This window comes from Elaeis guineensis, chromosome 7 (genome assembly GCF_000442705.2).
Source record: "Elaeis guineensis isolate ETL-2024a chromosome 7, EG11, whole genome shotgun sequence".
Classification (NCBI taxonomy): Eukaryota; Viridiplantae; Streptophyta; class Magnoliopsida; order Arecales; family Arecaceae; genus Elaeis; species Elaeis guineensis.
This window is the reverse complement of record NC_025999.2, coordinates 104526714-104547082: the sequence shown is the minus strand read 5'-3', so window position 1 is coordinate 104547082 and position 20369 is coordinate 104526714. Positions and strand designations below refer to the sequence as shown.

At 49.1% G+C, this 20369-nt stretch overlaps 1 long non-coding RNA gene across 1 annotated transcript; it reads right to left on the bottom strand.

Moving 5' to 3' along the window:
• Positions 1-6658: 6658 nt before the first annotated feature.
• Positions 6659-19615, bottom strand: LOC105047833 (uncharacterized). Its single transcript, XR_012142596.1, has 3 exons — positions 19318-19615; positions 18979-19224; positions 6659-8098 (listed from the first exon to the last, which is right to left on the bottom strand). It is a non-coding gene; the product is annotated as an uncharacterized lncRNA (long non-coding RNA).
• Positions 19616-20369: the final 754 nt, after the last annotated feature.

Genomic DNA, 20369 nt, shown 5'->3' with positions numbered 1-20369 from the left:
ACGTGGATTCCCGAATGAAGCCTGCTTCGAGCAGCTTGTCCACTTCTTCGTCAATGGCCTTCTGCCTTTCTGGGGCGAAGGACCTTTTCTTCTGCCTCACCGGCTTCATTGTCGGGTCGATGTTGAGTCGGTGAGTAATTGTTTCTGGAGGGATGCCCGACATATTTGCTGCCGACCCTGCGAATATGTCGGCGTTGGCCGTCAGCAGCTCCGCCAGTCGGTGGCGTTCGGTGTCGGGCAATTGAGACCCGACCCAAACTTTTCTGTCGGGATTTTCTCCTACCGGGATCGCCTCGAGCTGCTCGGCCGGCGAACCCCGCTCTTCCTCCTCCCGTTGATCCAGTTTGTCGATTGTCAGGGGATCCTTTGTCTCGTCGCTTTGGACGGAGATTTGGAAGCATCGTCGGGCGAGCTGTTGATCTCCGCGCATCTCCTCGACTCCGTTTTTGGTCGGGAATCGAACAAGGAGATGGTACGTCGAGACGATCGCCCTGAGGGCGTTCAGTCCGGGTCGCCCGAGTATGGCGTTGTAGGCCGAAGGAACTTGGACGACCGCGAAAATGAGGGAGACTGTGCTTTGCCGTGGTTCGGTACCGACCGTCACGGACAGGGTGATTTCTCCTTCTGTCGTGACGGTGTCTCCGGCAAAGCCGATCAAGGGCGTGGAGACCCCACTAAGTCGATCAGTCGGTAGTCGCATTCGGGAGAAGGTCGAGTAAAACAAAACATTTGTCGAACTTCCATTATCAACAAAAATTCGTTTTACATCATAATTGGCTATTGTCGCCGACACAACAACAGCGTCGTCGTGGGGAGTCTGGATGCCCCGAACGTCGTCTTCTGAGAAGGTAATCATGTCGTCCGGGCACGGCTTTTTCGTCGGCTCCCCCCCTGTAGACGTCCCCGATCCCAGCCGCTTGGAGATCATGTTGATGACTCCAGCCGTCGGCTGGTTAGTCGGCGCCTCTTCAGTCGGCTGGAGGCGTCGATCGGCAGTCGGTCGGGTCGGCGGACCCTTTCGAAATTTGCCGAGATACCCCCGGCGGATGAGATTTTCGATCTCATCCTTCAACTGGATGCATCGCTCGGTGTCGTGGCCGTGGCTCCGATGGAACCGGCAGTACTTCCGATGGTCGAGGCCCTTTGCCTTCAGAGGCGGAGGCCGTCGCAAGTATTCTTCCCCTTCGATCTCCATCAAGATCTGCGCACGGGGAGCGGAGAGAGGAGTGTAGGAGTCATACCTGGGACGCACCGGCCTCGGAGTCTGTCGGCGAGGTGATTTTTGGATCTGTCGGGGTGGAGAAAGCCGATTATTGGCCGGGGGCCTGCTTGGCTCGGCAGGCTCCCGACCTTTTCTTTGCTTCTCCTTCGGACCTCTGGGCTCGACCAAGCGTCGGTCGGACGCTCCTTCGTCCGTGCGCATATACTTGTATGCGCGCTCCAGTAGCTCGGCGTATGTTCGGGGGAGGGTCTTGTCCAGAGAATAAGTAAACCGGGACGACCTCAGGCCCCGCTTCATGGCTGAAACTGCCATGTCTTCGTTGAGGTCCCGGACCTCGAGCGTGGCCGCGTTGAATCGCGCCACGAAGTGTCGGAGCATCTCGTTTTCCCCCTGCTTGAGGGAGAAAAGGCTATCCGACGTTCGCGGCGGCTTTCGGCTGGTGCTGAAATGGGCCACGAACGAGTGCTCGAGCTGCGCGAAGGAATGGATACTGCCCGATCGAAGATCGGAGTACCAAGCCCTGGCAGCCTTGCGAAGTGTGGCGGGGAAGCCGATGCAAAAAAGAGCGTCGGTTGCCCCTTGAATCGTCATGAGAGCTTTATAGCTCTCGAGGTGGTCGACTGGGTCGGTGGAGCCGTCGTATGGCTCCACGTTCGGCATTTTGAACCGACTGGGAATCGGCTCATCGAGGACCAGTCGAGAGAGAGGCTGGGCGGTCTGGAAGTCGACGTCGTTCGAAGACTTCTGGCCGTCCATCTGCAGTTGGGCGAGTCGGCGGTCGATCTCCTCGAACCGTCGCTCGTAGTCGTCCGCTCGTCGATGCTGGGAGACCCCAGGGGTGGAGCCTCCGGAGGATTCTGAAAGAGAGGCCGACGGTGTGCGCGGCCGCTTTTCCTTCCTCGCCCGTTCCAACGGGGAAGGAGAGGGCCGCTGGGACCGTCGGTCGTCGCGCCGTGGTCGCCCCTCCTCCTCTCCGTGGGAGCGCTGTTGGGAGCGCTCGCATGGAGGCGACAGGGGTCGGCGCGGCCGTCGGCGGCTGCTCCTGGAAGGCATGGGTCGGGCCACCGGTTGTTGCTGGAGGCTTTTGACTGCGTCGGTCAGTACGGTCATCTGCCGTACGATGGCCGCAATCTGGGCCTCCGTGGTCACTGCAGGGCGCAGAGAGCTAGGCTCCGCCGCCGGTGGGGCGGGGAGGCTTCTTCCCGGCGGGAAGAGCGCCTTGCCGACCCAGTGATTCTCGATCGTTGAGCTCTTGTCTTTGTCATGCTGTCCCCTACCTGGCGCGCCAATCTGTTGCGGCCAATCGCCTCGTCGCCCGATCGCCGGGAAGCGTGCACCTGCAAAAGGAAGTCCGCACTGACCGGAGGCGGCTCCGGCGGGGACCCTCCGACGGTCAAGTCAGAGAGGTGACTGGGCAACAGTGAAATGCAGACAGAGAGCTCTGGGAAAGAGAGAGGGAGAGAGAGGAGCGAGCCTGCGTATGTGGGAGAGACGGGCGGATCGACCCCTTGCACTGTTGCCTTCCCCGGTATATATAATGGAGCTAGGTATGGCGCCGTCATTAATGGCGCGGACAAGTGAGGAACTGTCAACTCACTGTAGGCTGTCAGAGCCGTCGTGAAAACGTCATGTCGCCGTGTAGCCGTCTAATCACCAGGGTTGACCCGGCTCTCGGCGGGACAATGCCCCTAGGTAACTGTGCCGCATGTCCGTGTCAGAGCTGACAACGTCTGGCGGCCGTACGGTGGTTGGTGGAGTCGGCCGACCCGAGGTCGGTGGCCAGCAGAGTGGCGTCGGACTCCTCCGTCGGTCGGCGAGCTTCATGTGGGTCGGCTACCGGACCTCTGGGTTTAGTCGGTCGGGAATGGACCGTGGAATGGCCGCAGTTAGCCGCTGATGGCGTCCGTCGGCCTGTCGCCCGACCTACGATCGGCCAGTCAGAGTCGTCCGTCGGGCCGTTGGTTAGTCGGTCGGTCGGTCGGGCCGCCAGCCGGTCGGACCCTCCGATAGTCGGTCGGTCGGTCGGGCCACCAGCCGGTCGGGCCCTCTGATAGTCGGTCGGTCGGTCGGTCGGTGGGTATCCTCCAACACTCACATTTTCCTACTTTTGTTTCTGGTGGGAGAGCTGCAACTGATCTATTCATTTCCATGGGCAGCGGTTGCAATCTATCTTGCTCCTGTTTTGCAATTGTGCCAATGCCAGCGTTTGACGAACATGCACACGATAAGAGGGGCGGCACCAACTCTCCCCGTTGTGAGAGCTTTTTGTTGTTTGGTTCAACGAGCAAGGTAGATTTTGTGGGCCAGGTCTGTTGGGACGGGTACCAGATCAACAGGTTAAGGGCAACACGTGAGCATAATTTCCATTGGATTTAATTTTGTTAAACAGGCGAACCATATATCCATATTTTGTGCCACTTGAGGGGGAAAGGTTTTTATGTTGGAACCCCTTTATGTTAGTCACCTAGCCACAACAAGACTCCGCACATCTCATTTCAATATCCATGGTAAATCTTCTTTTAAAGTAAAACAATTCATAGTAACCCCTTCCCATGGCAAGGGGGTGTTAAGTACACCAATTCTCAAATCTGCTAAACAATTACAATTTCTACTAGCTTGTGGTTTCTGTTGAAATGGGAGCATCAAATGATGTGGAAAAGGTGCATGCACACATAGATACAAATACATGCCCTATGTGTGTGCGCGCGCGCTCGTGTGTATACATACATACATACATACAAATATGTATATATATATATGAGATGAACCATATTTCTTCCGAGAAGAAAGTATCCATTTCTCTAGATTTCGAAATCAATAACATAGCAACCAAATTTGAAAATCAATATAATTGATCATGTTTTGCCCATGTATAAGTGAATGCAAAAACAAACAATCATGTTTGTAAGTATTAAAATCTACTGATTTTAAATCTATATATATTTTAACATATATAGATTGTGATCAAAAGGTAGATTCTTAATTTCACTACTTATCATGTGTTTTAGCATACTAACATAGTTAAAACCATCTTTTTGTGTGGGTGCATGCACATGTTCATATGTTGTATATGTTTGAAACTACCAAAATATATTATTTTTAATTTTTAAGAATTTTTGGTGCTATATATCATGATTAATGGTGCAAATTTTTGATTTGGATATCCTATTACTGATTTTAGAATCGAAAGGGGTAGATACCTCCTTCCCTCAAGAAACATACACATATGTCCATACATACATACATATGTACAGACATACATGTATGGATGTATATATGTGTGTGTATATATATATATGTATATATGTATGTATATGTATGCATGTATGTATGTATGTGTGCGTGTGTGTGTGCGCGTGCGTGCGTGCGCACCCATTATCCACTTGATTCTAAAATTAATAATAAAACATCTAAATTAAAAATATATATCGTTGATCACAATCCATATTATCAAAACTACCTAAAGCCTAAAGTCTCTAACCCATCTATCACGCCAATGCAACAATGAATAGTTAAAATGATAAAAGATTATGTTTTACTGTAATTTATATATAAAAAATTATAAATTTTCAATTTATGAAACTTAAAATATGTCTAAATCATGATCAACTAGCGACGGCGGGTCGAAATCGAGCAAAGAGAACAAAAGCTTGTATAATAAAAATATAATAGAAATGGTAAGATATTGATTTTAATAACCTTAATTAGATTTATAATACTTGTCTCCCATAAATTTCAGCTGGTTGCATTCTGAATATTTTTAACGTCGAATACAGATATCAAATACTTAATTAGCAGCACTCGAATGATCAGCCAAATTAATCAGCACATATTTGGCATCACCGAACTCATTCGAATTTTTTTGCCGTTGAAGAATTTTGGATGGAATACATCAATGATCTCCGCCCGCAGGGGATGCTTCTCCTGAACTGCAGTAAGTGTTTATGATTTTTTTTGATGATAATATTTTAGAAATAGGAAATTTTGCAATATAATAAAAGAATAAAGCGAAAGAGGTGCATATTATAACATGAGGATTAGGCAACCTCGATTTCATTTCCTTTGACAACGAGATCGCCAGCGTGTGCCTGCACATACGCTGTGCTACGATCAATATGAATTTTCACCCTACAAAAAGGACTGGATCATTTTTTAAGAAATATTACCTGATGATCTTTTTGCAGGAGTCACGACTGAGGAGAATGCACGCTGCTTGCCTTTAGATCGATTCCTCACGCACTTACGAGGAACACGAAGAGTCAGGTGCAAAACTTCTTTGTGCAGTGCCCTCTCGAGGTTCATCGACTCCAAAAAAGTTCGTGACTTTGAAGCTATACGCACTGTTGCTAGAAGCTTGCGCGCCAAGAACGATTTGAAAAATCTATGAGCCATTGAGAAGTTTCGGTCTGATCTCGAATCTGTCGCAAGATTTATCGCCGAGACTCCAACCAATTGTCCAGCTATTCTTCCAAAAGTGATGAAATTTGCTGTACCAATATTATCTTCGACAATCATGCTCAGCTTGTACTTATAAATTTTGAAATTTAGGAATCATCAGTTCACATACAATTTTTTTTTTTTATTATTTGTTAATGCAATATATTATCCGATATACATCTACGATACCATGGTACTGGATGCTGATCATTCCTACCACATTGATTGCATTAAAAATTATCACTATAAACTTTAATCGAAGCTTTACAGCGATAACACGTGCTGTACCATTAGTCATATGATGTGCCGATATTTTTTTATGGCCACTTCACATGTGAACTTTGTCTCTTTTTAAAAAAATAAAATACAAAACAATGAATATGAGTATATTCAAGTTATTCAACCAGTTCATATCGAATCCAAAATTCGTGCCGATCCAATTCCAACAATTCGTCGACCGTCTTTCTATTGATGTTATGCTTATCACATTGACTAATTGTAATGTGATGCTGCTGCTCCTAAAATTCAATTGACTGGATTGGGACCGCCATCCTGCATCGGAATTCTGCATTATATTTGTACCATAATGAACAAACACTCTCACTGGATGCAGAATTTTTTAAAAAGATACTGACTTGCTTCAATACTCTTCAATCTCAGGTATCTCCGAAGATAAAAATAATCTACTGGTTGAGCTTGATGATAGGCATATTTTATCTTCAAAAATAGTAAAATAGGCAAAGAGAAATTTCTTAGATCAGATATTCGAACATTCAGATTAAGTGTATAGTAGAATTTAAAAAAAGTATCTTTATAAGTTTTCACCATCATTCCAACAAAAATAGAAACAATGGGACCTTCGTTTTCTACCCAACGAATTGTAGTTTTATCGATCAATTTAGCAAATTTAGCCCATAAGGTAACGAAAAGTCTCTGCATACTGCACAATCTCTAAACATGTTAAAAAAATTATATTTTATTTTTAAACGATGCCTATAAGTAAAGAGGGCCCATGTATACTACCTTAGGTTTTCAATCTCTAAGTCCCTTCTAAAAACCAGCTTCTGCCTTACATATATTTGCTCAAGGGGTCCAACCACGATTATGTGGCCAACAACATCTATAAATAATCCGATCAATGTGGCAGGGATATTCTATCAGAGAATAATAGACATTACGGAATAATTTATCGCATCCCTGTTAACTGAAGGTCATTTTGATTTCGAACGAATAATTCATCGAGAGCGATAAAATTAAATCTATGCTGAGATATCTCGCAATCCCCATCATCGATCTGCTGTACTCTTATAAATCTGTTAACGTAAATAATATATTTGTGCGTAGTAACTCTTAAGTTTTTCTTATTCAGCACAATGTTGAATCTTTCAAGATAGTATATATTCCCTCCAGTAAAGATGGTCCTGAAATGCACCAAATCTTCCCTACGATGATATGCTTGAATAGTAGGATCCTCCATGAAATCATATTTTTCATATTTTTTGTAAAAATAATATGTATATAAAAAAATTTTAAAAATAAGATAAAAATATAGTCCGAGAAGATTTCTTTGTAGACAATGTTCTTTGTGTAGTCTCTGTGTTCTGCATCCGTATTTTTTGATTAAGATTTTTAGACCCTGGCGTGAGGTGACGCGTGATAAAGCAACGCAGAGCATAGGAGGCCTGTCAAACAAACACAATTTCTTTTTTTTTTTTTTCAAAAAATATAAGAGAAATTAAGATTTAACCAATCAGTTGCACATATAAAAGCAAGTACCATTTGATAGACTAAAAAAATATTACAGCTTCAAAATAGACACTTAATTAAAATAAAATCAGATACTGCCAAATCCCAAAATACAGGGCACAAAATCGCACATGATCGATAGGGACGCATGGCATTGGTTTCAGACCAGTAGACACAAAATATCTATGACCATCCCTAGATGCCATTTTCACCAACAGATGACTCGAAATCCGGATGAAGCGTCTTTTTACATTGTTCAATTTCTCTCCCTAGGGCGTTATATTCATCCGATAATCTTCTATATCTATCGATCGATAAATTATATTCATAACGTAATTATCTATGCGCATACTCAAACTGCATATGAGCCTCTGAAGTCCTTTAATACATACATCTATAATATTCCTTATGTTCGAAGTTAAAATTCTCTACCTTGAAATTCAGCCTCTGTTGCAATCTATTTATTGCAAACACTACAGCAGATACTTCAGGGTTGTTCTCATTCAGCATTGAAAGGCCACAAGTTTTTAATATTTCTGCTGTTCCATTTAAGTACTCAACAACAATCTCAACATGTCTCTTCAACAGCTCATCTTCACAGCTCTCTAACTCATATAATGGCTTGTACATTCATAATCCATCTGTTATCTCTTCGAGCTTTTTTTTTTGATAAAATTTTGACTGGGAACATGGCTGCAATTATTAAAGGCTAAAGATTAGTATTCCGATAAGATATAAGCTTCAAAGGAAATACAGCATAACATATTTTTAAATATACCAAAAGAGCCAGAAAAAAAAAAAAATCCTTCTAAACAATCCAATTCAATCTACTGATAATATCTAACAAAACCATAAAAATAAATTTTATAAAAAAATATTAAAAATACACCATAAAAAATTAATAATAGCATCCTACTTTTATTCTCCTTAAAAAAATTTCTAAAAGATCTAAACTTTTTGATTAAATTAAATAAATATATTCAATCCATCTTTCTCTAAAAGATCCCTAAAAATATTATTTTGTATCCATTATTAAGAGAACTCTTTTTTACTTTTTTTTTAAAAAATTGGGCCACATAGATTTTTTTTTTTGGGCGCACGCATAGGAGTTGCCAATTTTTTTAAAAAAATTATTTTTTTTCAAAAAAATGATACATAGTTTTTTTTATGTGGATGCATGCATACAACGCTCCACGTGCGCAATACTTAAAACCCTAAAAGCCTAGAACCTTCCAGACGCCGCTTCCCGTTAACCAAACCCTTCCGGCCCTACCCCCCTCACCCCTCCCGACCACGCCCTAGCTCCACCCCCCTGAAGTCCTATCCCTAACCATCACCCGTCGGATCTTTTGCCGGTGCTTCCAAATCACTGGATGTCGCCCTCCTCCCACGACAGTTCCAACCCGAACACCCCCTTCCCTCCTCCCCACATCCGTTGCCCACTCGGCCCCAACCAACCCTCAAAATCTTGTTCAATACCCCTTCCTTTGCCGGATCCCTCTGTCATGTGGCATCCCCAACGCCGAGGATGCACGTCGGAGAACCAGAAGTGGAGCCCCATCGAAGGATCCCACCGATGGTGAGATGCGACTCCGATAACATCGATCGCCCCATCCCCCTCTCTCCTGATGGTTCTGAATCTCCCTTCTTCCTTTTTTTTATTCCTGTTGCGGCCAATCCCCTCGTCGTCTGGTCGTCGGGAACGAGCGCCTGCAAAAGAAAGTCCACACTGACCGGAGGCGACTCCGGTGGGGACCCTCCGACGGTCAAGTCAGAGAGGAGACTAGGCAACAGTAAAATGAAAACAGAGAGCTCAACGAGAGAGAGAGAGAGCTAGAGGGGAGGGAGTTCATGGATTTTCGAATCGACCTCTAGCACTGTTGCCTTCCCCGATATATATAGTGGAGCATGGTATGGCGCCGTCATTAATGGCGCGGACAATTGAAGTATTGTCAACTCACTGAGGACTGTCAGAGCCGCCGTGAGGGTGTCAAATCGCCGTGGAGTTGTCAAATCGCAAGAGTTGACTATGCCTTAGATGGGATAATGCCCCTAGGCGGCAGTGCCGCATGCCGTTGTCAGGACTGACAGTCTCTGACAGTAGTACGATGATTGGAGGAGCCGACCGACCATAGGTCGGCGGCCAGCTGAGGGGCGTCGGGTGAAGATCTAGGCCCCTCCAGCAGTCAGTCGGGCACGTTGCAGGAGTCGGGCATCGGACTCCATGGTGCGGTCGGTTGGGAGAGCGAAAAAGGTCTGCCTGACCGACGTATCCTCGGTCGGTCGATAGCCGCCGATCGATCGGTAACGGCTCCCATCTGTCGGTCGGCAACGGCCCCCTTCGGTCGGTCGGCCGATGAAGCCGGACGTTGATCATGTAGGCCCGATGATGAGTCGGCTGAGTGGGGTCGGTCGGTATTCCCCAACAGTTGCCTCCCTCCACTCCTGAGTCGGATGGCGCGCTGGCCAATGTCTTTGTTTGGGGCAGCAGCGTCGGGCGAAAGGAGTGGATTACAAGTGCGTCAAGTTCCGACCGTCCCGTGGGCCGGTACGACGACCGTACCGTGGGTTGACATGATGATGGCGTTAGACGTCTTATCGGTGCCAGGCATCCTGCCGGTGTCAGACGTCCTGTCGGCGTCAGACGTCTTGTCCCATCGGGAAGGGAAACCGTCGTTCCCGCCGCCCCTTCTGGGATACGAAACGTCAGGGCCTCTGTGCCACGTGGCAGGTGGCCATTGGGACGGGTTCGTTGGAGCAGATGGAAGTGACGTGGCTCGATCTGAGGATGGATGCGTCGAACCGTCGGGCCGACGAATGGCCCGGATGATGCCACGTGGCGTGATCTGGGTATCCCTCGTCGATCGTACCTTCATCTCAACCGTCGGGGGGCACTATATATATAGGGTCGCCCATATCCTAGTTTTTACCTTCCTCATTTTGCTGTCGAGACTCTGTCCGTGTGATCTCCCACTCCAGGTACTCGTCTCTGTTTCCTTTCTTTTTGAGAGTTCTTCTCTTTTTCTTCTTCTAAGGGCCTTCTCCATCTTCATCATCTTCCTCCTTGGTTTCTCGTAGTCTGCTCCTTCTCCTTCATTTCCTGTCTTTCATTTTAGTCCATGGCTAGGATATCTCCACGAGGAGGTCGGTCGGGAGAGCCGACTGACGACCCTCGGTCGACCCCGGAGGTGGAGGTCTCTTCACTTTCGGAGTCGAACGTCGATCGGCTCTGAGAGCGATATTGCATCCTGGAGCAATTTCGGCTGTCCGCCCCTGGTGCCAATGGTCGGGTCAATAGCCCGCCCGAGGGCCAGGTGGCCTTCTACGTTGAGGACCTTCGGGCTGGCCTTCGCTTTTCGGTTCTGGAGTTCGTCCGAAACGTGCTTGACTATTACGGACTATGCCCGACGCAACTCACGCCGAACTCGGTTCGGCTAATAGTCAGTTTTGCTCTGTTGTGTCGGCTTTTGCCGACTGAACCTCGGATCTCCCTCTTTCGAGCTTTCTTCGTCCTCTGGCCCCACTCTAAAGCCCGAGGGTGGTGGTACTTCAATCCTCGGAAGGGGCTCTCTTTCATCACTGATCTTCCATCGTCCATTCACGGATGGAAGAACCAGTTCTTTTTCGCATCTTCTTCTACTCCTTGGGGGTTCCCTGCCCATTGGGGGAATCCCGAACCGAACCGAACGAGAACAGCCGGGTGGAAGCCGAGGATCGGGAAGACTTCCACCGGCTGAAAGACATCTCGGTGCCGAAGCAGAGGGAGCTCGTCACTGAGCAGGCCCTGTACGACGCCGGCCTCAGCCCGATCCCTCGCTTAGGTCGGTTTTTCATTTTTCTTCCCCTTTTTCTTTTTGTCTTCCCTTTATGGTGCTTTATGGTGTTGACCATTTGTCGTTGTTTACAGATATGCCGCCGAGGTTGAGACTAACGGCAGCCGACGTACGTCAGTACGCCGTTCGAAAGAGGCCGACGCAAGGGGCCGGGCCGTCGCGGCCTCCCAAGAGGCCTCAAGTAGCTCCGCCGAGCGAGCCGACTGGGTCGGGGGCGGAGCCCGTCATCGCACTGTCGGCACCGACAGTGCTCGTCGAAGTCCCGTCCGAGGGATCGTCGGGCGAGGGCACAGCCTCGCCCGAGAGAAGGGCGGTCGATGAATCGGTCGACAGCGCACCGGCTGCTCAGCCGGCCGAGGAGGATCGGGAGGAGGCACACAGGCCCGAGCAACCTACGCCCGCTGCTGCCGCACCCTCGGTCGATACTCGGTCGGGCTCAAGCCTACCGTCCTTCTCCGACGTCAGGGCTTGGATGTCCGGTCGAGGGAAGGCCCCCATGGCGTCGGGCGACGAAGGAAGATCGGCCGATGGCGGGGGGTCGACTGACTTCTCACTCCCCGAAGGTGCGTCGGGCCTGGCCAACCACGACTTGGCCAGGAGGCTGTGCCAGGCGCTCCTTCTTCCTGTCGATATCGAGGTGATGAAGAACCAGCGTGTCTCCGACATGCTGTCTTCATTCTACCCGATAATGATCTGGGTAAGTTTCTCTCTCCTTCATTTTCAATGTAGTTTCCATAAGTTCGGTCCCTTAACGGTCGGTTCTGTTTTGTGCAGCTGGTCTACAACATATCCGAGCTGGAGGCCGGATATCGAAAGTTCGGCGATATGCGCGCGGCCTGGAGAGACAAGGTCACGGCCGTTGAAGCCGATAAGGTCATTCTGGTCGACTAGCTGCAACAGTCGGTCGACCGGGAGGGCCGACTTGAAGGGGAGGTCTCCCGACTCACGGGCGCCTTGGCGACGTCGGAGTCGGAGCTGCAGTCGGCCCGGGACAACGCGAAGAAGAAGTCCCGGACCGTCCGCCGGCTTCAGCATGAGCGGGACGGCTTCGCCAAGGAGCTGAAGGACGAATGCGAGCAGCTCCGAGTAAGCCTCGGGAATCTCACCAAGACCGAGGAAGGTCTATCCATTGCCCAGGCCGATGCAGACGTCGCGAGGGCGGAAGCTGAGTCGGCGAAGGAGGCCATGGATCGGATCGTTGAAGACTTCCGTGACTCGGAAGAGTACCGGAAAGAGCTTCTGGAGAGCGGCTTCCTTTCGTATCGGGTCGGGTACGAGGATGCTCGGAAAGCCGTTCAGCGTCTATACCCGGAGCTTGATCTCAGCAGCATTGTTCTGCCGGAGTCCGAGGCCCCAGCTGCGGAGGAGACGACCGACCCAGCATCGGAAGCCCTCACTACCAGGGCGGAAGCCGAAGAAGACGCAGAGCAAGCCACCGAAGATCAAGCGGCCCCGACTGTCGAAGCCAGAGTGGGTTCGCCGACCGTCCTTGGCCGTCATCCAGTGGAGGAGGCCGACTCTGAAGACTAGTCGGTTTTTTTCATTTCTTTTTGCTTCGGCTTATAATACTTGTAGTCGGGCCTCAGCCCAGTTTGTAAACTTGTCTTGATCTTCAATGAAGTCAAAATTTTTGGACTTGAACCTTTTTCTTCCGCATGTCTTTCTTTTTTCATGTGTTGAAGAATGCATTCGAACACATAAGTCGCTAGTCCGATAGATCAGTTAAGACGTTCGGTAATGCGTGCCGCCATGATGGTGGAGCAAGTCCCAACTTTGGATCGGTCTTCCGACAGTTGAGGGCTTAAGTCGGGCGTCCTTCGCCCGGTTGTGAGTCGGGCGTATCCGTTGAGTCGAAAGCCGACCGACCGTCGGATAAGACTTGGCAGTCGGATATCTTTCGACGCATTTAGTCGAATGCCGTCCGACGCGTTTAGTCGGGAAAGTGATGATAAGTCGGATCCCAATACCCTTACGTCGGATACTTACGCCGTGCCACGTGATAGACGGTGGTAAGCCGAATATCTTTCGACCGGCCGTAGCTCGATCGGTGAGTAATGAATGCGACAGTGGTCGCGACGTGTGATAGACGGTGGCAAGCCGAATATCCTTCGACCGATCGTGGCTCGGTCGGTAAGTTGCGACGGCGGTCGCGCAGGCATTTTGCCTTTCTTTGGTCAGGGCTCAGTCGGCAAATTAGCCGATCGTTTGGCCCGAAACTTCGACCGTAGAAGGAGTGTTAACTCCCGTTGTCATGGACGGTTCGGCCCTTGTGAGCGTCTGATACATCATCGACGGTCGGGCCGTCGGTTCCATGTGGACATTAAGTTCGAGTCGGGACGTCGGGACTCATCCTTCTTGGCGAGCGTCGATCATCAGTCGAAGGGTTAAGACTCTGAAATTTGAAACTGGATTTGTATTCCGAATGAACAGGTACAAAGTTCATTGGTGATACAACTTCAGGTTGTCAGCATTCCAGGTCCGAAGAATGGGTTTCCCTTCTAGGGTTTTCAGTCGGTAAGCCCTTGGCCCGTAGGTGTCTGCTACCATGTAGGGCCCTTCCCAATTTGGAGCTATCTTCCCTTGGTCTAGGGGCTTCGAGACTTCTGCCTTTCTTAGGACTAGGTCCCCAGTCCTGAAGAGCTTTGGCCTGACCTTGGCGTTGTAATATCAGGCTACTTTCTGTCGGTATGAAGCCATGCGAAGTTGAGCCTCGTCTCGAAGTTTGGAGAGGAGGTCTAGGTCGGCCCTCCGGCACTCGAAGTTGTTCGGTTCTCGATACTGCTCGACCCTGGTTGATGGCAGCCCGACCTCGAGTGGTATCATTGCCTCCGTCCCATAGGCCAAACTGAAAGGTGACTCTCCAGTCGGAACGCGGAGGGTCGTTCGGTAAGCCCACAGGACGGAGCTTAACTCTTCGACCCAGAGGCCTTTGGCTTCATTCAGTTAGGTTTTGAGCCCGTATAGTATAGCCCGATTGGTCACCTCGACCTCGCCATTGGACTGTGGGTGCCCGATTGAAGTCAGTCGGTGCGTGATGTGAAATCTCGCACAGAAGTCTCTGAAGTCCTGGTTGTCGAACTGTCGCCCGTTGTCGGTGATAATGGTATGCGGTAGTCCGAACCTGAAGATGATGGACTTCTGAACGAAATCCTCCATCTTCCGCTCGGTAATCTGCGCCAGGGGCTCGGCCTCCACCCACTTGGTAAAGTAGTCGATGGCAACGACTACGAATTTTTTTTGGCCCGATGCCGGAGAGAAAGGACCAAGGATGTCGACCCCCCACTGAGCGAAGGGTCATGGGGCGACAATAGGAGTGATTTGGCTGGCGGGTCGGTGTTGTACATTGGCGTACTTCTGGCATGGTTCGCACTTCCGGACCAACTCAGCCGCATCCTTTCTCATGGTGGGCCAGTAGTAACCCAGTCGCAGGACCTTGTAGGCCAAGGACTTGCCTCCCAAGTGATTTCCGCAGATCCCTTCGTGCACTTCTCTGAGTGCGTAATCCGTGTCGGTCGGTCCCAAGCACCTGAGCAAGGGAAGGAAGAATGATCTTTTGTAGAGTCGGCCATCCATGATCACATATTGGGAGGCCGACCATCGGAGTCGCCTGGCCTCCGCGGGATCTTCAGGGCTGATCCCGTCGGTCAGGTACTGAGCAATCGGATCCATCCAGCTTGATTCGACCGTCAGTTGTAGCACCTCCTCGACTTTGTCGATGCACGGGCGCTCGAGATTTTCCACGAACGTCCGGCCCAAAGAGTCGAAAGTCGAGGTCGCCAGCCTAGAGAGTGCGTCGGCTCGGGCGTTCTCTGACCTGGGGATATGGGAGATCTCGAAATACCCGAGGCGTGTCACGAGATCCTTCACCTTCTGGAGATATTTCGCCATAGCTGGGTCTCGCGCCTTGAATTCGCCTTTGACCTGCCCCACGATTAGCTGAGAATCGGAGAATACCTGGAGGCTGTCGATCCCAAGTTCCCTTGCCATCCTCAAGCCGGCGAGGTGCGCTTCATACTCGGCTTGGTTGTTGGAGGCTTTGAAGTCGAATCGGAGGGCATACTCGGTGACTACCCCATCCGAGTTGGTGAGCAGGAATCCAGCCCCGCTCCCTTGAGTATTTGAAGCTCCGTCGATGTGCAGTACCCAGGTGGACACCGGGTCAGGCTCAGGGACCGTCGCTCCTTTGGGGTTCTCGCGTTCCGATCTTCAGTCGGTCGTCGGGCATTCTGCGATGAAGTCAGCCAGGACCTGGGCCTTTAAGGCAGGTTGCGGTCGGTACTGCACGTCGAACTCGCTGAGCTTCATCGCCCACTTTGCCAGTCGTCTCGATGTGTTGGGTCGGCGCAATATCGCCCTCAGGGGCTGGTTGGTGAGAACAACAATAGCGTGCGCCTGGAAGTATGGGCGGAGTCGTTGCGCGGAGACGGTCAGGACGAAAATCATTTTTTCTGTCTTCGAGTATCGAGCTTCAGCGCCGCGGAGCACTTTACTGGTGTAGTATATGGGTTGATGAACTCGGCTCTCGTTCTCTCGGACGAGCACCGAACTGACCGCCTTGGGGGAAGCGGCCAAATAGAGATATAGTGTCTCCCCGACCTCTGGCTTCACAAGCAAGGGCGGAGAAGCCAGGTACCCCTTCAAGTCCTCGAAGGTCCGTCGGCACTCGTCTGACCAAGAGAAGCCCTTCGCCTGTCTCAGGGTTTTGAAGAACGGAAGGCATCTTTCAGCCGACCGAGAGATGAACCGACTGAGGGCGACGATTTTTCCATTCAGCTGCTGGACTTTCTTCTTGGTGTTCGGGTGCCGCAAGTCGATGATTGCTTTGATTTTCTCGGGGTTGGCCTCGATTCCTCACTGAGAAACGAGGAACCCGAGGAACTTCCCCGAGGTCACTCCGAAAGTGCACTTAGTGGGATTCAGCTTCATTCGATGTTGTCGTAGAGTGCGAAAAGCTTCTTCGAGGTCTCGAACATGATCCGCAGTCTGCGCACTTTTCACCAGCATGTCGTCCACATATACTTCCATATTACGTTCGATCTGATCTTTGAAGACCTTATTGACGAGTCGTTGGTAAGTAGCTCCCGCGTTCTTCAGCCCGAAAGGCATCACCCTGTAGCAGTAGAGGCCCTTTGGGGTCACGAAGGCAGTGTGCTCCTCGTCTTCAGGCGTCATTCGGATCTGATTGTACCCGATGAAGGCATCCATGAAGCTGAGCAGTCGATAACCGGACGTCGCATCCACCAGCTGGTCGATCTTTGGAAGTGGAAAGCTGTCCTTTGGACAAGCCCGATTCAAGTCGGTGTAGTCGATGCAAATCCTTCACTTTCCGTTAGCTTTCTTCACCATAACAACATTGGCGAGCCAATCGGGATATGTAGTTTTTCTGATGAAGCCCACCTCGAGTAGCTTGTCCACTTCTTCATCGATGGCCTTCTGTCTTTCAGGAGCAAAAGACCTTTTCTTCTGCCTCACCGGCCTCATTGTTGGATCGACGTTGAGTCGGTGGACTATCATCTCTGGGGGAATGCCCGACATATCTGCTGCCGACCAAGCAAATATGTCGGCATTGGCCTTCAGCAGCTCCACCAACCGTCGTCGTTCTGGGTCGGGTAGCTGAGACCCGACCCACACCTGTCGGTTGGGATTCTCCGCTATCAAGATGGGAATGAGCTGCTCGGTCGATGAAGGCAGCTGCCGGGCCGGTTGCCTTTGAAGGCTCTTGACCGCGTCTGTCAGCATGGTCATCTGCCGCACGATTGCCGCGATCTGTGCCTCTGTGGTCACCGCAGGGTGTGGAGAGCTAGGTTCCGCCGTGGAGGGTGGAGGAGAGGCCTCTTTTCGGCGGAGAGAGCGCCTCGCCGATCCGGTGACCCTCGATCGTTGAGCTCTTGTCTTTGTCATCTTGAATTCTGTGGAGGCTACGATCCCTGGTGCTGATGAAGCACTAACCTGCCCCCTACCTCCCGCGCCAATCTGTTGCGGTCAATCCCCTCGTCGTCTGGTCGTCGGGAACGAGCGCCTGCAAAAGAAAGTCCACACTGACCGGAGGCGACTCCGGCGAGGACCTTCCGACGGTCAAGTCAGAGAGGAGACTAGGCAACAGTAAAATAAAAACAGAGAGCTTAACGAGAGAGAGAGAGAGCTAGAGGGGAGGGAGTTCAGGGGTTTTCGAATCGACCTCTAGTACTGTTGCCTTCCCCGATATATATAGTGGAGCATGGTATGGCACCGTCATTAATGGCGCAGACAATTGAAGTATTGTCAACTCACTGAGGACTGTCTGAGCCGCCGTGAGGGTGTCAAATCACCGTGGGGTTGTCAAATCGCTAGGGTTGACAATGCCTTAGATGGGATAATGCCCCTAGGCGGCAGTGCCGCATGTCGTTGTCAGGACTGACAGTCTCTGACAGTAATACGGTGATTGGAGGAGCCGACCGACCATAGGTCGGCGGCCAGCTGAGGGGCGTCGGATGAAGATCTGGGCCCCTCCAGCAGTCAGTCGGGCACGTTGCAGGAGTCGGACATTGGACTCCATGGTGCGGTCGGTTGGGAGAGCGAAAAAGGTCTGCCCGACCGACGTATCCTCGATCGGTCGATAGCCGCCGATCGATCGGTAACGGCTCCCGTCGGTCGGTCGGCAACGGCCCCCTTTGGTCGGTCGGCCGACGAAGCCGGGCGTTGATCATGTAGGCCCGATGATGAGTCAGCTGAGTGGGGTCGGTCGGTATTCCCCAACAATTCCTCATCTCTCTCTCTCCATTCTCTATGGCCTTCTCCGCTGCCATACCCACAACCTAAACCCCAATCCCAGCTCTAGCCCCCACCCTAATACCCAACCGGCACGCCGGCTCTACCCTTTCCACACCTAAACCTCCGACGTCCTGCCATTCCTCCCGATACCCAACCACCGGCCGCGACCTATACTTCAACCCACCGACCACCGTCACCCTCCACATCCCTAATCCTCACCCATATCGAACTTCAACCCACCGACTACCATCTACATTCTCCTAGACCGAAGGCTCACCACTAACCGCCCTCTCCTTCCTCCGGCGTCCCTACCTCTCAGGCCAAACCCTAATCCTAACCCTAAACCTGCTGACACAATTTGGGAATCGAATGTGGAGCCCAAACCCAGACTGGACCAATTTTGAAAAAAACTGATTCAACCAAATGGCAGCCCTAACCCAAGCTCCCTATCGTTGACCCTAATAGCAAACCCAAACCCAACCCCAAGAGCACAACCTAAGCCCTAGCCATTCTGGTGCCAGACCCAATCAAGCATCCGAAAAGTTGACATTCGGTGCAGGCTAGACCTGACTGAGAAAGAGGGTTCAGTCTAACCATTATTTCGAGCCTGGGCTACCCGACGTGGACCTTGATCAAGGACTCATTCCTCTAGGCGAATCCAGCTGCAGCCCGACTGTCCAATCTAATAAATGCCACCTAATAAGACCAATCCGCATGAAAGTGGATCTTCCTGACCTGACCCGTTACATCGATTAGTTAAATTCGAATTCATTTTTTAACGAAACCCAGATCCGCATCCTAAAACTAAGAAGGAGGAAAATAAAAAAAAGAAAAAAAGAAAAAAGAAAAGCTCAAGGATCAGGCAGGGGGGCGTTGCCGTCACTACCCTGTCAACCTCTTGCCTCTCCTCAATGCCAACATGTCTGAATACCTGTTATCCTCTCCAAAGCACCGAGGATAATAGGTGTCGATAGGTTTAGGCCTGAATACCTATTATCCTCCCCAAAGCAACGGAAATTGAAGGTTGCCGCATGCAGCAATCTTCCCACATCTCGACCAACAGCATCTCCGCAATCTTCCCGAGCACAATAAGTTCATCTCCCATATGATGCAGGGCTGCCCACGAATACAGCAACCCCTCCGTAGCTTTGATCGGAGAAATGGCTCGTGTGATCTTGGACCGAATGTACCTTTTCCTCAGGTGATAAAGTACAGGGAAGGATGGCGGCAGCAGGCCTGCGGCAACCAGCCGTTACATTCTGATAGGACCAAAAAAAACAAAAGGGAATAATTGAAAAAAATTCTATTACCCACAATGAAAGAACTAACCTGCAGATCCCTATCTTCCACACACACACATGATGGCCAATACCGAATGATGGAGGGGTATTTATAATGTCATTCCCCTCCATCGGCCGTTCTACATAGCAGTGTATCTGGTGGCCCTCTGATCGACCATCCCCATCGAGCCCTTGTCAAAATCTTATCCTACAATCTCGACAATCATTCCACCTGATCAGTCATGAAAGCCTATTTGGGGATTAACCTATCAAATTGCGTCCCATCTCGCATTGAATAACCATGGAAGGCCCTCATGCCGGACAAAGGCACGTAAAGCTCGCGTTCCTTTTTGCTTTTTCTAATGGCAGATTACCTGAGGTAAGGCCGCCACAGTTCATTGTTTAATATTTTCTACCTGAGGAGGCAACACTTGCAAAGCACGTGTCTTTCTGCATGTAAGACACGTGGTACGCTGGATATACACCGTTCTTTTGAAGTGATTTACCTAATTAATTTATAAAAAAAATTATTTATAAAAATAATTTAATATTTAATTTATTTATCAGATTGATGCAAAAGGAATGAAACGTCATTTTGAATGACTTTTTATCATCGCCACATCACTCACTTTTTTTTCCATTTTTCACGACGTCAAAAATAAAAAAAAATAAGAAATACTATTTGAAATGGTATTTTTAAAAACACTATATTATTTGATTATTTTAATTTTAAAAAAAAAATAAAAAAAATAAAAAAAATAAAAATTATCATTTTGATAAAAATAAAAATTATCATTTCAAATTAGTATCCCCATTTCAAATTATTTTTTAAAAAAATATCTTAAAAAAAATTATTGTAAAAAAAATTAAAAATACCATTAAAAAATTGAAAAGAAATAAAAATTATAATTTTAAATTTTAAGAAAATAAAAATTTTAATTTTAATTCAAATAAAAATCATTATTTCAAATTATAATCTCCTTTTCAAATTAATTTTTTTAAAAAATATCATAAAAGAAGAAAAATGAGAGAAAAATAAAAAATTATAATTTTGAATGAATTTTAAAAAATAAAAATTTTAATTTTAATTCAAATAAAAAA